At 36.0% G+C, this 14,321-nt stretch overlaps 1 long non-coding RNA gene across 3 annotated transcripts in view; it reads left to right on the top strand.

Moving 5' to 3' along the window:
- The window catches only part of LOC120525597, a 141,660-nt gene that overhangs the window by 57,459 nt on the left and 69,880 nt on the right, over positions 1-14,321 (top strand). For all 3 annotated transcript variants that reach the window (XR_005632977.1, XR_005632979.1, XR_005632978.1), the window contains exon 2: positions 12,898-12,981. This is a non-coding gene — a long non-coding RNA (uncharacterized LOC120525597). The remainder of the gene's footprint in view (positions 1-12,897; positions 12,982-14,321) is intronic.

Genomic DNA, 14,321 nt, shown 5'->3' with positions numbered 1-14,321 from the left:
ACTGATGACGGTACAGAAGATAATTATACTACACAGGAGCACTATAAGAGTGAAATGCTTAAGCCCTTCACCTATGGTTCTGCATGCAAGTTGATGGCTGCCGCTGAATTGTTCGGTTGTTGCTTTCAAGTGTATTGAAATGGCCAAATATTTTACACCTTTGGACAACCGCCAATGCCTCTTAAACATCTTAGATTCACAGGTGACGATTTCAGTAGTGGACACTTTGATGTTTATGAATGTTTAAACTCTCAAAAGCTGGATGTGATTTTATCGATGAAACCGGTTGTGTGCTTACAACGCTTGACAGATGCCAAATGTCTCTTCAACACAAGTCCTGCAAATACTGTCGTAATTGAAACAAACCATAAAACTCAAACCGATTATGACAGCAGCAATCCAAGCTGTGAGATTTGAAACAAGATTACTGTTCACATGGCCAACTGTAAGTTGCATGCTCAAGAGTAAGCTCAGCGCACAGCTTGGTCATATTACAACTGGAGGGCCGAACTCACAATGTGGTATACAAAGAGATCCTTAACAAATAATTATTGGCATATTTTCCCTCAGTTTAAAAAGGTTTAATTTTCTTCTTAATAAAAATTTTAATGCAGTACTTTGCCGCTAAGCTGGTATTTTGCTATATATATATATATATATATATATATATATATATATATATATATGACAGCAACACTCATAACAGTGACAAAACAATTACATTGACAATCATGTTACGTTATTTTTAAAATGTTTCCTTTTTTTTTCATAACTTCTTTAATACACTACTTCTCCGCTGCGAAGCACGGGTGTTTTGCTAGTACATATATATTACACACATACATATATATACACACATACATGCATACACACACACACACATATGTACACACACATACATATATATACATACTGTGGACTTGACCCGGACACAGACAGGCAGACATGTTGTTCTTCAACCACCACACGTGTTTATTTACAATATTTACAATAATATATTGGTCACTCAGACCCAATTCAATGTGCACAAACCCCAACAGTCAGTCCTGGCCTCACAATGCCTTCTTCTCGGGCTGCCTCCACACCTCTCTCGTGCCTTGTCCTTCTTCCACCCGACGCTAGCCTCGAATGAAGGGAGACGGCCCCTTTTATTCTCTCCCGGATGAGCTCCAGGTGGCTCCCTGCATTCCCTCAGCTCTCCCTGCAGCTCTCCGGGTGTCCTTCCTAATCTTCCCCCCAGCACTTCCTGGTGTGGCGGAAGTGCTGAGGGAACAGGTCCCCAAGGCATTGGGGCGCTTCCTGGCGGTAACCACGGGCCCCTGCAGCATGGGGCTTCCATGCCCTTAACCCGTGGCCCCCAAAGCAACCAGGAAGGCAGCCCCACATGATCCAGGGTGGGCACAGACCCACATCCGGTCCCTCATGGCGTCCCGGCCGGGTCGTTGCCCCTGGCATCCCTGACAATACACACACATATATATAAACATATATATACATATACACATATACATATACATCCATATCTACATATCTACATATACACATATATATATACATAAATATATATATATATATACACATACATCCACATATATTACATATATATATACATATCTATATACACACATATATGTGTGTGTGTGTGTGTATATATATATATATGTGTGTGTGTATATATATATATATATATATATATATATACTGAAATAGTTTTAATGTCAAATAATGCAAAGAGTACATGACACGTGTTTCGCCCTAATTCTGGGCTCATCAGGCATACACACTGCACCCCCTCTCGGGAATCGAACCTCGGACGTCAGCGCTAGAGGCAAAGCCTCTTGCGTTGCACCACGGCGTGTGGTTCGTTTATTTGACAGTATGTAGATTGGGGTAATTACATTCAAGGCATTCGTAGTCTGAATCACAATCTGACTGTATGGGTGGTTACCTACCAGGTAACGCTTGTGGTTGGTCAGCAAGTTGGCTAACATCCGCCACGGTGCCCTATTTCAGTTGCGAGAAGCAGATCATAGAATGGTTGAAATAGTTTTACTGTCAAATAATGCAAAGAGTACACGACACGTGTTTCACCCTAATTCTTGGCTCATCAGGCGTACACACTCACTGCACCCCCTCTCGGGAATCGAACCTCAGACATCAGCGCTAGAGGCGAAGCCTCTTGCGTTGCACCATGGCGTGTGGTTCGTTTATTTGACAGTATGTAGATCGGGGTATATATATATACCGTACATATAGCAAAATACCAGCGCTTCGCAGCGGAGAAGTAGTGTGTTAAAGAAGTTCTGAAAAAGAAAAGGGAACATTTTAAAAATAACGTAACATGATTGTCAATGTAATTGTTTTGTGACTGTTATGACTGTTGCTGTCATTAAGGATTTGATTATCATTATTTCTTTCAATCAGGTTCGTATTTGTAGGATGTGTTGTGTTCAAGTTACATTCCGTGTTTGTCAAACGTTGTAAAGATAACAGGTTTCATTCATCGATTCCTTTCTTACTGCATCAATAAACAGCTCGTTCTCCTCTTTATTTGAGACATCACACACTGCATGCACGGGTTTTTTTTTTTTTTTACACTGTCTTCCTTTTGCTGGACATTGAGTTTTTCCACAGTATGCTTTGTTTCCGCAGTTGCTGCATTTCTTAATATGCTTGTATGCGTCACTCGCTTCATATTCTTTTGCCGCCTTCTCAATTGTGTAATGCGTTTTATCTTCAGCGCTCTTTGGAGCTGTTGCTTTTTGTCTGCGTACTGCGTTCACAGTTAGTTCATGTGAGCCGCTCGGAGTACAAGCATCGAAGGTTCTCAGTTGTGCTTGTGGTATCTCGTGCGATGTTGCTATGTTAGCTCAGACCCGGCAATGCGTCTTCTCATTAAACTTGTATCTCGTGAATATAGTATTCGTCGTAGGCATGACAAACACCAGCGGCAGCATGTCTATGAACTTAATTTAAACATATGGTTCACACCGTGCTTTGTTTCCGTAGTAGCTGCACTTATTAATATGCTTGTATGTGTCACTCACTTCATATTCTTTTGCTGCCTTCTCAATTGTGTAATGCGTTTTTGTTCAGCGCTCTTTGGAGCTCTTGCTTTTTGTCTGCATACTGCATTCACAGTCAGTTCATGTGAGCCGTTTGGAGTACATGCATCGAAGGTTCTCAGCTGTGCCTGTGCTATCTCGTGCGATGTCCACGGCTTTATTTAATGTTAGCTAAGACTCGGGACTTAAAAGTTTCTCTCGCAGTTTCGATGAGTTTGTGCCAAACAACACCCTGACCATCTCATCTTCGTTTGCATAAGCACAGTCCTTCACTGCGAATATTTAGCGGCAGAGTGTTTCTATTGGATTGCCGCTGATGGACGGCCTTATATGGGCAGGCACTCAATTACGTGGGATGCGTGACGATGAGGGACGCAACTCCGCTTCACACACGAGCTGCAGGCTATGGCCGGTATATATGTGCATAAGTAGATTCCAGTTATTACCGTTACACGTAGAATTTCGAAATGAAACCTGCTTAACTTTTGTAAGTAAGTTGTAAGGAATGAGCCTGCCAAATTTCAGCCTTCTACCTATACGGGAAGTTGGAGAATTAGTGATAAGTCAGTTAGTCAGTGAGGGCTTTGCCTTTTATTAGAATAGATTCAATGTTTCACTTAAGACTTTATAAAAAGAAAGCAAACTAAAAAGAATGTTTGCTCAAGGTTTGATAATTCTACAGTAGAGAAATCAGATGTATTTTGTGTACTAAGTACATTAACACCAAACTAAGTTTCTAACTACTGTATAGTGGTGGAAACAATTACAGTGAGTGATGAGTGGAGTTTCAATTAGCATGCATTTTCCTGAAACTGACACTAAAATTAATTTTGCAGGAGATTCACAACTGCAAAATGCAAAGCTCACTAAAACATTTTTTTGGATGGATTTAAAAGGTTTTTGGGATAGAAATCAAGGAATATTGCTCCTTAAAGCTTCTATTTTGTTATGTTATCTGATGACCTTTGCAATGTACCTAGCATGAAAGGTAACAGGTAACATCTTTGGTTCTTTTCTAGATGGGGGAATATGAAGGAAATGTCAGAATTAGTTATGCTACTGTTATCTCTTACCTGTCTCACCTTCTGTGCATCCGTTGCATCCTAGAGACCTCTATGGCTCCTTGCTGACTGGAGCTGTCATAACCTTCAATCCTTTAATTTTGCCCTGTTTAAAACCAATAGAGGCCTTGACAAGCGTGCCCTCTCATGCCTTTAAGGAAACGCATGCTAGACAATGAATGCACAATCTATCCACTCCACCCTCTAAAAGTAGTCAGGTAGTGATACTTAGCTTTAAACCTTCATTCAAAACTATATTTATTTGCATTAAAACAAATAACAGCAAGTTTAAAATGATACATAGAATTGTACAACCTAGATGTGGTAAACCTTCATGGAGTCTTATTAGCAACAGAAAGATGCAGGCTTTTTTTTCTTTACTTGCAGATACTATGTTCTCAAGCAAAACAAAGATATATATATATATATATATATATATATATATATATATATATATATATATATATATATATATATATATATAAAGAGATCTTTTGAAATAGCAAAGGAGGGACTTTTTTGAAAAGTGTTTTCTCTCAAAATCAAAAAAACAGCATTGACCCCACCCATGTTGTGATGTCATGCAGGCGTGTATAAACTCTAAATTTATTCTTGCATGCACAAAGCAGATTGGGCAGCACCATAAAGTGTAAAGTAGAGTACACTTACAGTATGCATGTGTGAAAGATCTGCACATGCATGACGCAAATCAGGCAAGTACTGCAGATCATGCAGTGACATTCCCATCAAACATGGCTGTGCCAGGTTTGTTATGGCACACTGGCCTTACAAAACATCATGGGGTGCTGGGAAAAAAAAAGTTTGACTAAGCTGGTGGCATGGTGAATTTTCAGTGAAATGTTAAGCAAAAAGACAACCTGCACATCTAGCAAATTCACAGTGAAAAAGACTTACATTGAATTAATTCACTGATTTTCCATGTAATGTCCCACTTGTCCTCAATTCAGTTGGATACAGGTTTGGAGTAATAAACTTAATAAGTTATAGTATAATGAAAATGGCATAATTAGATCTGGACCACCCTGTACTATAGGACACTATCCACTACAGAACACGTTTCATCTTGAACAAGTAAGCATATAATTTTGAAATAGATAACTCAATGATATTTAATAATTGCCTAGATAATGGAACTACAAGCTTGTTTGATGTTTTATTTCTTTTGTCTTTTTGCATCATGTCTGCATTAAATTTTCTACTTTAGATGAGTTTGTCAACATGTTATTTTTGTGTTAAGATAAAGAAATATGTTTTCCACAACTAAAAATACATTTATACAAAGCCATGTCTGGAATACTGGATTTGAAGCTGAGGACAATTAGATGATCAGCAAAAATTTTTACGTTAATTTAAAAATTTAAATTAATTATTAAAGAGATTGCAACCTACTTTACTGAGAGATTTCCCAGGTTGGTAGGTGTTTAAAGTTTTGCAATAATGGATCAATTTTGCTGTTGCTTTAAAAAGGACATTTTTATAAAATTAATTAAAAACAGTAATATATGAATGCCTGATATGTTGGGATTGTCTCAAAGTTAGATCACCATTGAGTAAGAACGAAATGCTGCAGGAAATTACAAAATAAAAAAAAGTCAGCTTGGAATCAGATTGCTTAATCAATGATGTAAGGTTTTCAGCAACATTTAAGTTTATAATATTCAGTTAAATATATAAACCTCAGGGATATGAGAGGGAACTAGAATATTGGAACAAAACTCATGTGGACAAGAGCAGAGCTTGCAATAAGGCAGAATCCACCAATTTCAGTTATCTTAAAGGTTCCTAGATGAAAGAAGTCCAGAAAGTTATTCTAGGTTATTGATTTTGTCAGCTTTGTAGATTTATAATGTAGTTTTAAAGCTGATTCTACATCTAACAATAAGGCGGTGTAGTTGAGCTTGTCAACATTATCATTGCTTTTGGCCTGACTTAGTAATTCAGTTTATGAATGTATAGTGCTCTTCGCTGAGTGCAGGAATTAATATACAGTAAAAATATTATTTTAAATATATTATTTTTGATATTTCATTAAGAAAATCTTCAGAAGAGAGCAGAAAAGAACTGATAAAGAATTGACAATGGACTTCGCAATTACATATGGATTGATGATATTACACAAGTGTCACAATGAAGACTTTACTAAAGTGGAGACATGTGACACCAGATTTAAGAGGCTGTCAAGTACAAAACCAAAGCATTTCAATTCATTTCATTGTCTGTGTGAAATAAAAATTACAAATTACATAAAGCATGCATATGAAAAGAGGTTAGACATAGTTAAAAGGGATCCTAAAAATATTTATTTGTTAATTTGGTTAAAATATGCCATATTGACAACATAGGAAAGAAAACAAGAACTACAGTTAGCAGTATACCTGGAGAAAATAAGCCTCCAGGAGGTCTGTGTTTAGTTTAAAATGCATAATGGCAGGCAAAGTTAGACACTGCCACAGTTTTGAAAATCTAGGCTAAATATCTACCTACCCCCTTTTTGGACAGTTTAGGTATAAGATATCTTTGTGTTGGGAAGTCAAATAAGACAAAATTGTTTAATTCTTGGATCCCAAGGCTCCCAGTATCTTGGATGTCTTTCCCTAGACAGGAAAACAGTTTGGACGTACACAGCAGAGAACCAACAGAATAAAATGAAAAACTGAGGGTTAGTAACTGTTCTGAATTATTGTAATACTTATATTTTGTACACATGACTAGCAAGCAGAGATGCACCATATACAGCTAATCAGCAGCTGTAATTAGGGTATGCTAGACTAAAGTTGTGAGTCTTCAGCCTGGACCTAAAAACTGGAATTGATGAGACATCTATTACACAAGCAGGCAGATCATTCCATTAAAAGCTCAACCTACCAGTGTTGTTGTATTCATTTTATTATGAATATTTAGTAGACCAGCCTCCTGTGATGATAGTGCATGGTTTGTATTTAATGATAAGTTCAGATATGTAAGTAGGGCCAAGACCTTTTAAAGCTTTATATGTAAGATGAAAGATTTTGAAATCAGCCTTCCTCTTAACTGAAGCCAACCTAAAGTCTTAAGAATTGGGAGTTATATGGTTGTACTTTCTAGTTCTTGTAATGGTTATTGCAGTAATATTTTGAATGAACTGAAAGCTACATATAGAATGGTTTGAACAGCTTGTGAATAAAATATTGCAGTAGTCAATCCCTTTAGACATAAATGCATGAATTAGTTTCTCAGTGTACTGAATATTTAGGGCAGAGTGGCAATAGGAAGGTTGCCAGTTTGAATCCCATAAACGCCAGAAGTGACTGTACTCCATTGGGCCTTTGTGCAAGGCCCTTACTCTGCAATTGCTGAATCCTGGGTATGATGTTAATCTGCATCCAGCTTTTCAAGCAGGCCCTCTAATTTATAGGAAAAACTTGGTGGTTGGTGGCAGGATTGTGACTCCAGCCACCTTAAAAAAAAAAAAATAATCACACTATTCCAGTTTAGTCCTGATCCAGGTGGTTTGTTGTGGGGTGGGTGCGGCAACAAGCTATCGGCACATGCTCCTAATCTCTCTCCTCTCAATATTTAGAAAACATCTTAATTTTCCAGTGTTTTTAAGCTGGAAAAGAACAGTATTTTAAATAGGATCAGGGAAGAGTTGGACAGGGCAAAATATTAAGAAGGGAAGAGAGAAGCTTTCTAAGACCATAAGGAATCATTCTATACTGTTGCCATTTTGAGGAAGGTTGTATGCATTCGTTCAAGGACTAATGTTACTGAGACAGAGGAGATGAATTTATCCTATTTAAACTTCATCTAGGGACTCTATGTATGATCTGAACATGAATTAATTTTCATTAAAGAAGATTGTTGATGGAAATTTGTACTTTTTAAGTGCCAATAACTAAACACTGGGCTTTGAGAGACATTACAAGTCACAGGCAATACACAAACCTGATACAAAGGCATGTGCCCTGACATAAGAACATATACAGGTGTAGAAGGTGTACTTTTCCCAGATGGTGAAAGCGCATTTGTGAATTGTGTTGCATGTTGGTTGAACATGAAAGTAAAAATTTTATTGTACTCCGTACAAGTGACAGTACTTTTTCTGCTGTATTAGTACTACAACCACTACTAATGTGGCAAAGATAGCAGTGAAATCAAAAGTAAGCAATGCACAAAGAGATTCACCATCACACTTCACAGTTATTCTCAATGTAAACTTTGGTTCTGTGGCATGGTCAAAATTAAACAAGAAATACTAAGGTGACAATTAATAGAATCAATGAAGCAAATTACTCAGATGTTCAGAAAAGGAGAGGAAATGTTATAAAAAACAATTTACTAATGTTTGGTTTCTTTTATGATAGGGCATTTCATGTAAGACTGTAATATGCAAAAAGAAGTAACCACTGTAAAATAAACTGATGAATGAATAAGATTTCCAGATTGATTTGTATCAATGGGTTATGAATAGAATGAATACATGGATTTAGTAGTAAATGATAACCATGCTAAACATCTATGGAACTACTGTGCATGGTTAGAAATGAAGATGATTTCCCTTCATTTAATGCATGTACTGTTGAAATAGTTTCTTAATAAAAGAATACATTTTGATTGAGAAAAAAAATGAAAAATATGTAGTTAAATCTAACATATATTTTAAAATGATACAGAAGAAAGTTTCGCCTAATAGAATCTGAATAAGGCATGAGAACCAGACATATGCAAATCCATCTAGCCTGACTGAAAGTGAATAATAAGGAAAAAGCAACACATCAAACGATGGAATAATTTCTTCTAGGAAAACAAATTCTAAAGATTTGGAATCTGTCCCAATTATTAAGAAGCTGCTGACTAAAAAAGAACAAATGTAATTAAAAAATGTGGTGATATTCTGAAAGAATTGTGGGTTTGTTTTATTGGAGTGAGAGCATGAAAAAATTATGATGGGATGAAAATGATACATGCCAGTTTATTCTTAGAAACTGACACTTGAAAGCACCGAGAATCTAGAAGAATTAAAAAAAAATAGGAATGTTACAGAACTAGTTGAAAAAAACAACACAAAGTGTCTCTAATGTAGATGACAAAGAAGACAAAAATTGAATGAAACTGAAAATAAAATGAAACATGCAGTTGAACCTATAGTAATAAGAGCAAAGGACTATACCATTGTCCCATGTGAAGTAAAGGCAACTATAATGTAAATATCATCTGAAAAAACTGACCATGTATTATGAAAAGGTGCTTTAAAGGACTTTCTAAAAAATGAGGTATTCAAGCTATAGTACATAACATTTTTAAGTCTAAAATGTCATACTTTTTAATGACATGCTGGAACAAACTTTTCATTCCTTTTACACTTATAGTAGATCTGACTGAAACCTTTTTCTATAAAATTCTTTATATACATGATGTAATCACATTCCTGACACTAAAATTACCACACATTCAAGTAATGAGGTGAACGTCCTGTTGCTACAGATTTAAGCAGTTCAGTCTGTGCAAGACTTGAAACTTCTCTATGACATTAACAAAGCAAGTACATTGTATTTGCTTCAGGTTAAAGTAGAGGTCACTGGTATCATTATGGCATTTGGTAACACTTAACTTCAATCTATGAAAGTTTTTTATTTTTATTATTATTTTTCTTCTTTTTATTTATTTCTAAATTCATTTTTGCAACATCATTGTTGTGTCATTTGCATTTGTTTTTTCTTATAGGTTCTGACTTTTTTGGTATTGTTCTTTATGGCCACAGCAATATTCTTTATGACAGAGACATTACGAGGGGTGATTCAAAAATTCCTATAATAGGTCATAAGCACGGGAGTAGAGTGTAGGTATCGACTATGCCGCTAGTAATTGTATGTATACAGTTTTGTTAATCAGTCCACCAAGTGGCATTGTGCTGATCTGATTGAGTTTATATTTCTGACATAAATTTTTCAATTGTGTGTGTGACTTTTCAAAGCTGAAGTTAAGGCACAATCAGGTCTCAAATATAAAGACAATGGTGATCGTGTTTCTCTTCATTTAGGAAGTTGTTAAGAATAACTTTGTTTGTCATGAGCAGGCTGTAAATTGACAACATTACATTGAAATGCTGAGATGTCTGTGGGAAAATATCAAGAAAAAACATCTGGAACTGTAGCACACGCAAAACTGCATTTTACCCATGACAGCTCACCAGTACACAATGTGTTGTCAACCAAATAGTTTTTGGTCAAAAACCAGTGGCTGTTGCTTTGCATCCCCCACATTCGTCAGATCTCGTTCTCGGTGTTTGTTCCTCAAATTAAAACTGAGACTGAAAGAAAGACGATTTGCTACCGTGGAAGAAATCCAGGAAAAAAACTGCAGGAGGCTGTAGACACTGTAAAAAAAAGATGAGTGCAGAAATGTTTTCAGGATTGGAAGAAGCACTGTGAAATGTGTATTGCATCTTAAGGAGAGTATTTTGAAAGTGACTAAAATGGAATATGCTGTAAGTTGTATAATAAAGGATTTTTTTAACAATTCTGGGAATTTTTGGGTTCCAGGTCATAGTCACTTATAATGTGTGGCATGGATTTTGCAATACACTATTTTGATTTCATTGGTTTTTATACTGTACATCCTTGTGATTAATCACCACTTTCATTTTCTGTGTCTGTTTTCTGTAGCTATATATCAGCTTGTCAAAGTGACAGAAGACTTAAAAAGAACTAGAATTCTGTTAAATCCAAAAGACATAATAGACATAACTTTAAATTTTAGCAGAAATATATTAGTCAGAACTATTTAAATATTAAAAATAACAGCATATTTTAGGGGTATGTTGATAACTAGCTTTAAAAAATTCAGTCGTTAACCTTGTCAACAAGCAGTGAACTGATAAGCAGAATGTCAGTTCATCCTGTAAAATTTATTTCTACAAGATCAAAAAGTGGGCGGCTCATCTCTCAATATTTTACTCTGAAAAGAAAGATGGTAGAAGGCAAGTGTTTTATCAGAGTCCATTAAAACACAGTAATAGACAGCTAGTGCAAAGACAGTGGGTTTCAAAACACATTACATGCCATTCTTTTTATTATTGTTGTATGTTGAGTTCAAGGCAGACACCATCATTGTATCCATTTACTTGATCAATCTCTCGTTTATTTTAACCTATTCTCTGTAAGTCACAGTAAATTTGTAACTCACAGTAATACATGAAAACCTGCTACTATTGTAACAGCTTTGTAAGGCATGTCTTTAAAGTCTAGGATACTGGAAATTCCATAAATTCATTGCCATTAGGTACAAAGAGAAGTAAAGTTTTGGCTACACTTATACAAGACACATTCCCAAAGAAAGTAATAGTATTATGAACACTGATTCAGAAACTTGAATAATATGGTTGTTAGCCAAATATAGTTAATCACTTAGCTAGCATCACAATCAATGTCACATGTGAAGAATCTGCAGCAGAAACATTTAGAAGTTACCTTTACCCTTCTATTCAATTTCTGCTTAATTTATTTATTACAAGGTAGCAGAGAGGTAAAGTCTATTCCAAAAGCATCAAATTCAAGATAAGAAATAATGGTGGACTGAACTCCAATCCAGCACAGTCTTGTACATAATGACCAAATTTAGAGTTAGTAAATAGCCTATTACTGTACATATCTTTCAAAAAAAATGTACAGGCCACGGGAAGCCAGCTCCCCTGGGAACTAAATCAGTGCTCACATGCTGAGAGATAGTGAGGTTTAACCACTATATTATGCTATATTATTTACATTGTTTTGTTGAAGGAGTTATTGCCAAAAGCACTACATGTGGCTTGGGTTAATCTCTGTACCTATGTTTACAGAAATGAATGATTAAAAAGCTCCATAGTTTCAAGGTCACAGGGTTGCATAGGATTTGATCTGGCTGGAAGCACTTGTTATTGTGAGAATCCTATGGCTAACACACTTCTTGAATGATGCATGGAAGGTGGGAATTGCTCCTCAGGACTGGTAGGTTAAGGTGGTAGTTCCCATTTTAAAAACAAGGGGGACAAGAGAGTGTGTCCTTATTATTGAGGGACAACCCTCCTCATCCACACTGGGAAAGCCTAAACAGGATTACTATGACTAAGATGGATTACTGGAATGGAGACTACATCTGATTGTCAAACCTCAGATTCAGGAGAAACAATGTAGGTTCTCTCTTCATTGTGGATCTGTGAACTATCCAGTACTGTCTACATGTGCTATCCAGATGTGGCAAAAGCTTGTGATTGTATACTCCATTGTATCTTGTAATAGATGTTTCCAGAGTATGGGGGGATCAATGGCAACTTCTGCATTCTGTTCAGGCCCTTTTTTTGCAGTATTAGATATGTGCCTGCATTCTTGACGCTAAGTTCTACTGATCCTTTGCAGTGCTGAAAATAATTTTAGTGGTGTAGGTAGAACTGATGTTGGTGATGTGTAGAAGCGAAGTGAGAGTGGAGTTCAAACATCAGTCCTTCTTAGTTTTCTACTTTGGTATTTCAAAAATTTGGAGCTTAATTAGGATTGGCTATTCCAATACATAAAAACATGGAAAATGCTGTGGTGGGGAGGGTGTTGCTCATTACATTGATTTACACACGCAATGCACATGCTCCATTTCTGCATTTATGATGTGTCTTAGCAAAATTCTTTCAAATAACTTGGAGAAGTAAAGCATGAATATTGACCCCTAGTAGACTTCAAGATTGCAAAGAAAATGGCGTGTACTCATAGCAAGCACTAATTTAATTTTTGTTATTTTTTTAGAGAACATCTTCTGGGCCAAAAGTGAGTCATGATTTGGGGCAACAGTACTTTACAGTATGGGCATTAATTTTTGACTGCGATAAGGTAGGCTAAACCATTTAGAATTTTATATCTCTGGAGAAGTAATTTAGTATTGACTTCCAAATGATCAAAGAAATGATTATTGTGATTTAAGAACAGCAGGTATATGGTTATACCTAACATGTCTAGTTGGGATCAGTGCTGCATGTAATAAGTTAGCAATTTGAATATAAACAATAAAAACATTTCTCTGATTCAAATAAGTTAACTAATTTTTCAAGACTCCTCATATTAATAATTTTCCTTAGTTTTGCAAAATCTTTATTATTTTCAAACTTGCAGCAGTGCCCCCAAATGTATTATTGGTGTAATACTCTCCATCCGTTATAGAGGCTTTATAAAATAATCTACGGATCAATTTGCTCTAGCTTCTACATCAACTGAGTGCATAGCTCAGGAGATATATGGTGGCATAGAATTTCCATAAAAACACCCTTTCTGATCACAGTGTATGAGAATGACGCGTGTGCTTGGAGAGCCACATTAACTCTGAAACTTAAACAAGATGCTTAATCCAAAATACCAGCAATAGTACTGTATATAACAGAATAACAATGATAGTAGGAGCATATCCTAAACGGGATACCATAGTATGTCAGTCTGACTGGGTTTCCTTGCTATAAATCATTATTATGAATTTTAAATATAATAAGAATAATACTGTAAAGGAGATGAGGGTTAAGTGGGTTAGAAAATGAAATGTCATGACCATCAAGCACTACTGCAATAAGAAGTATATATCCCAAATATGTTTTCTACTTTCTACTGTTTACCAAAATGTATTTATTTTCAATTTGACAAAAGAAAAACTACTAAATTCAAAGCTTGGTTTAAAAAAAAGAGAAATTAAGTATCAACCAATGGAGAGAACACAAACAAATCAGTCCTACTAGTGCAGACAAACTATTTCTTGTATGACTTCAGCAGTCCAGACATTGCTACGTCAATATCTATCATAAAGACTAACAGTAAAGTACTGTGCTCAGAGAAGACGCTACCTGCAAGTGCCAAAGAATGGAACTATTTAGAGCCCAGAGTAAAAATCACTTTTCATCCAATTATATGATGAAGTTATAGATATTCATACGCCAGGCGCCTGGTGGTCACTTAAATGAATTGTTTTGTTTGAAGATGGTTTTGTCATCCAAGATGGAAATATACGTTAAGTGTGGAGGAAGAAAAAGGGCAAAATAGTGAATAACTGTATACGCTACTACAACACAATGCATTGCAAAATGAAGTCAGTTCCTGTTCACTGAATGTGCTGCTCTCCAATAAATGGAGGTTTATTGCTCTTTAATCAATCATGTGCCCCTACAAATATATGAAATTGGCACAGTAAT

Source organism: Polypterus senegalus, chromosome 3 (assembly GCF_016835505.1).
Source record: "Polypterus senegalus isolate Bchr_013 chromosome 3, ASM1683550v1, whole genome shotgun sequence".
Taxonomy (NCBI): domain Eukaryota; kingdom Metazoa; phylum Chordata; class Cladistia; order Polypteriformes; family Polypteridae; genus Polypterus; species Polypterus senegalus.
Note: the sequence above shows the minus strand (reverse complement) of the source record. Positions and strands in the feature narration are given on the sequence as shown.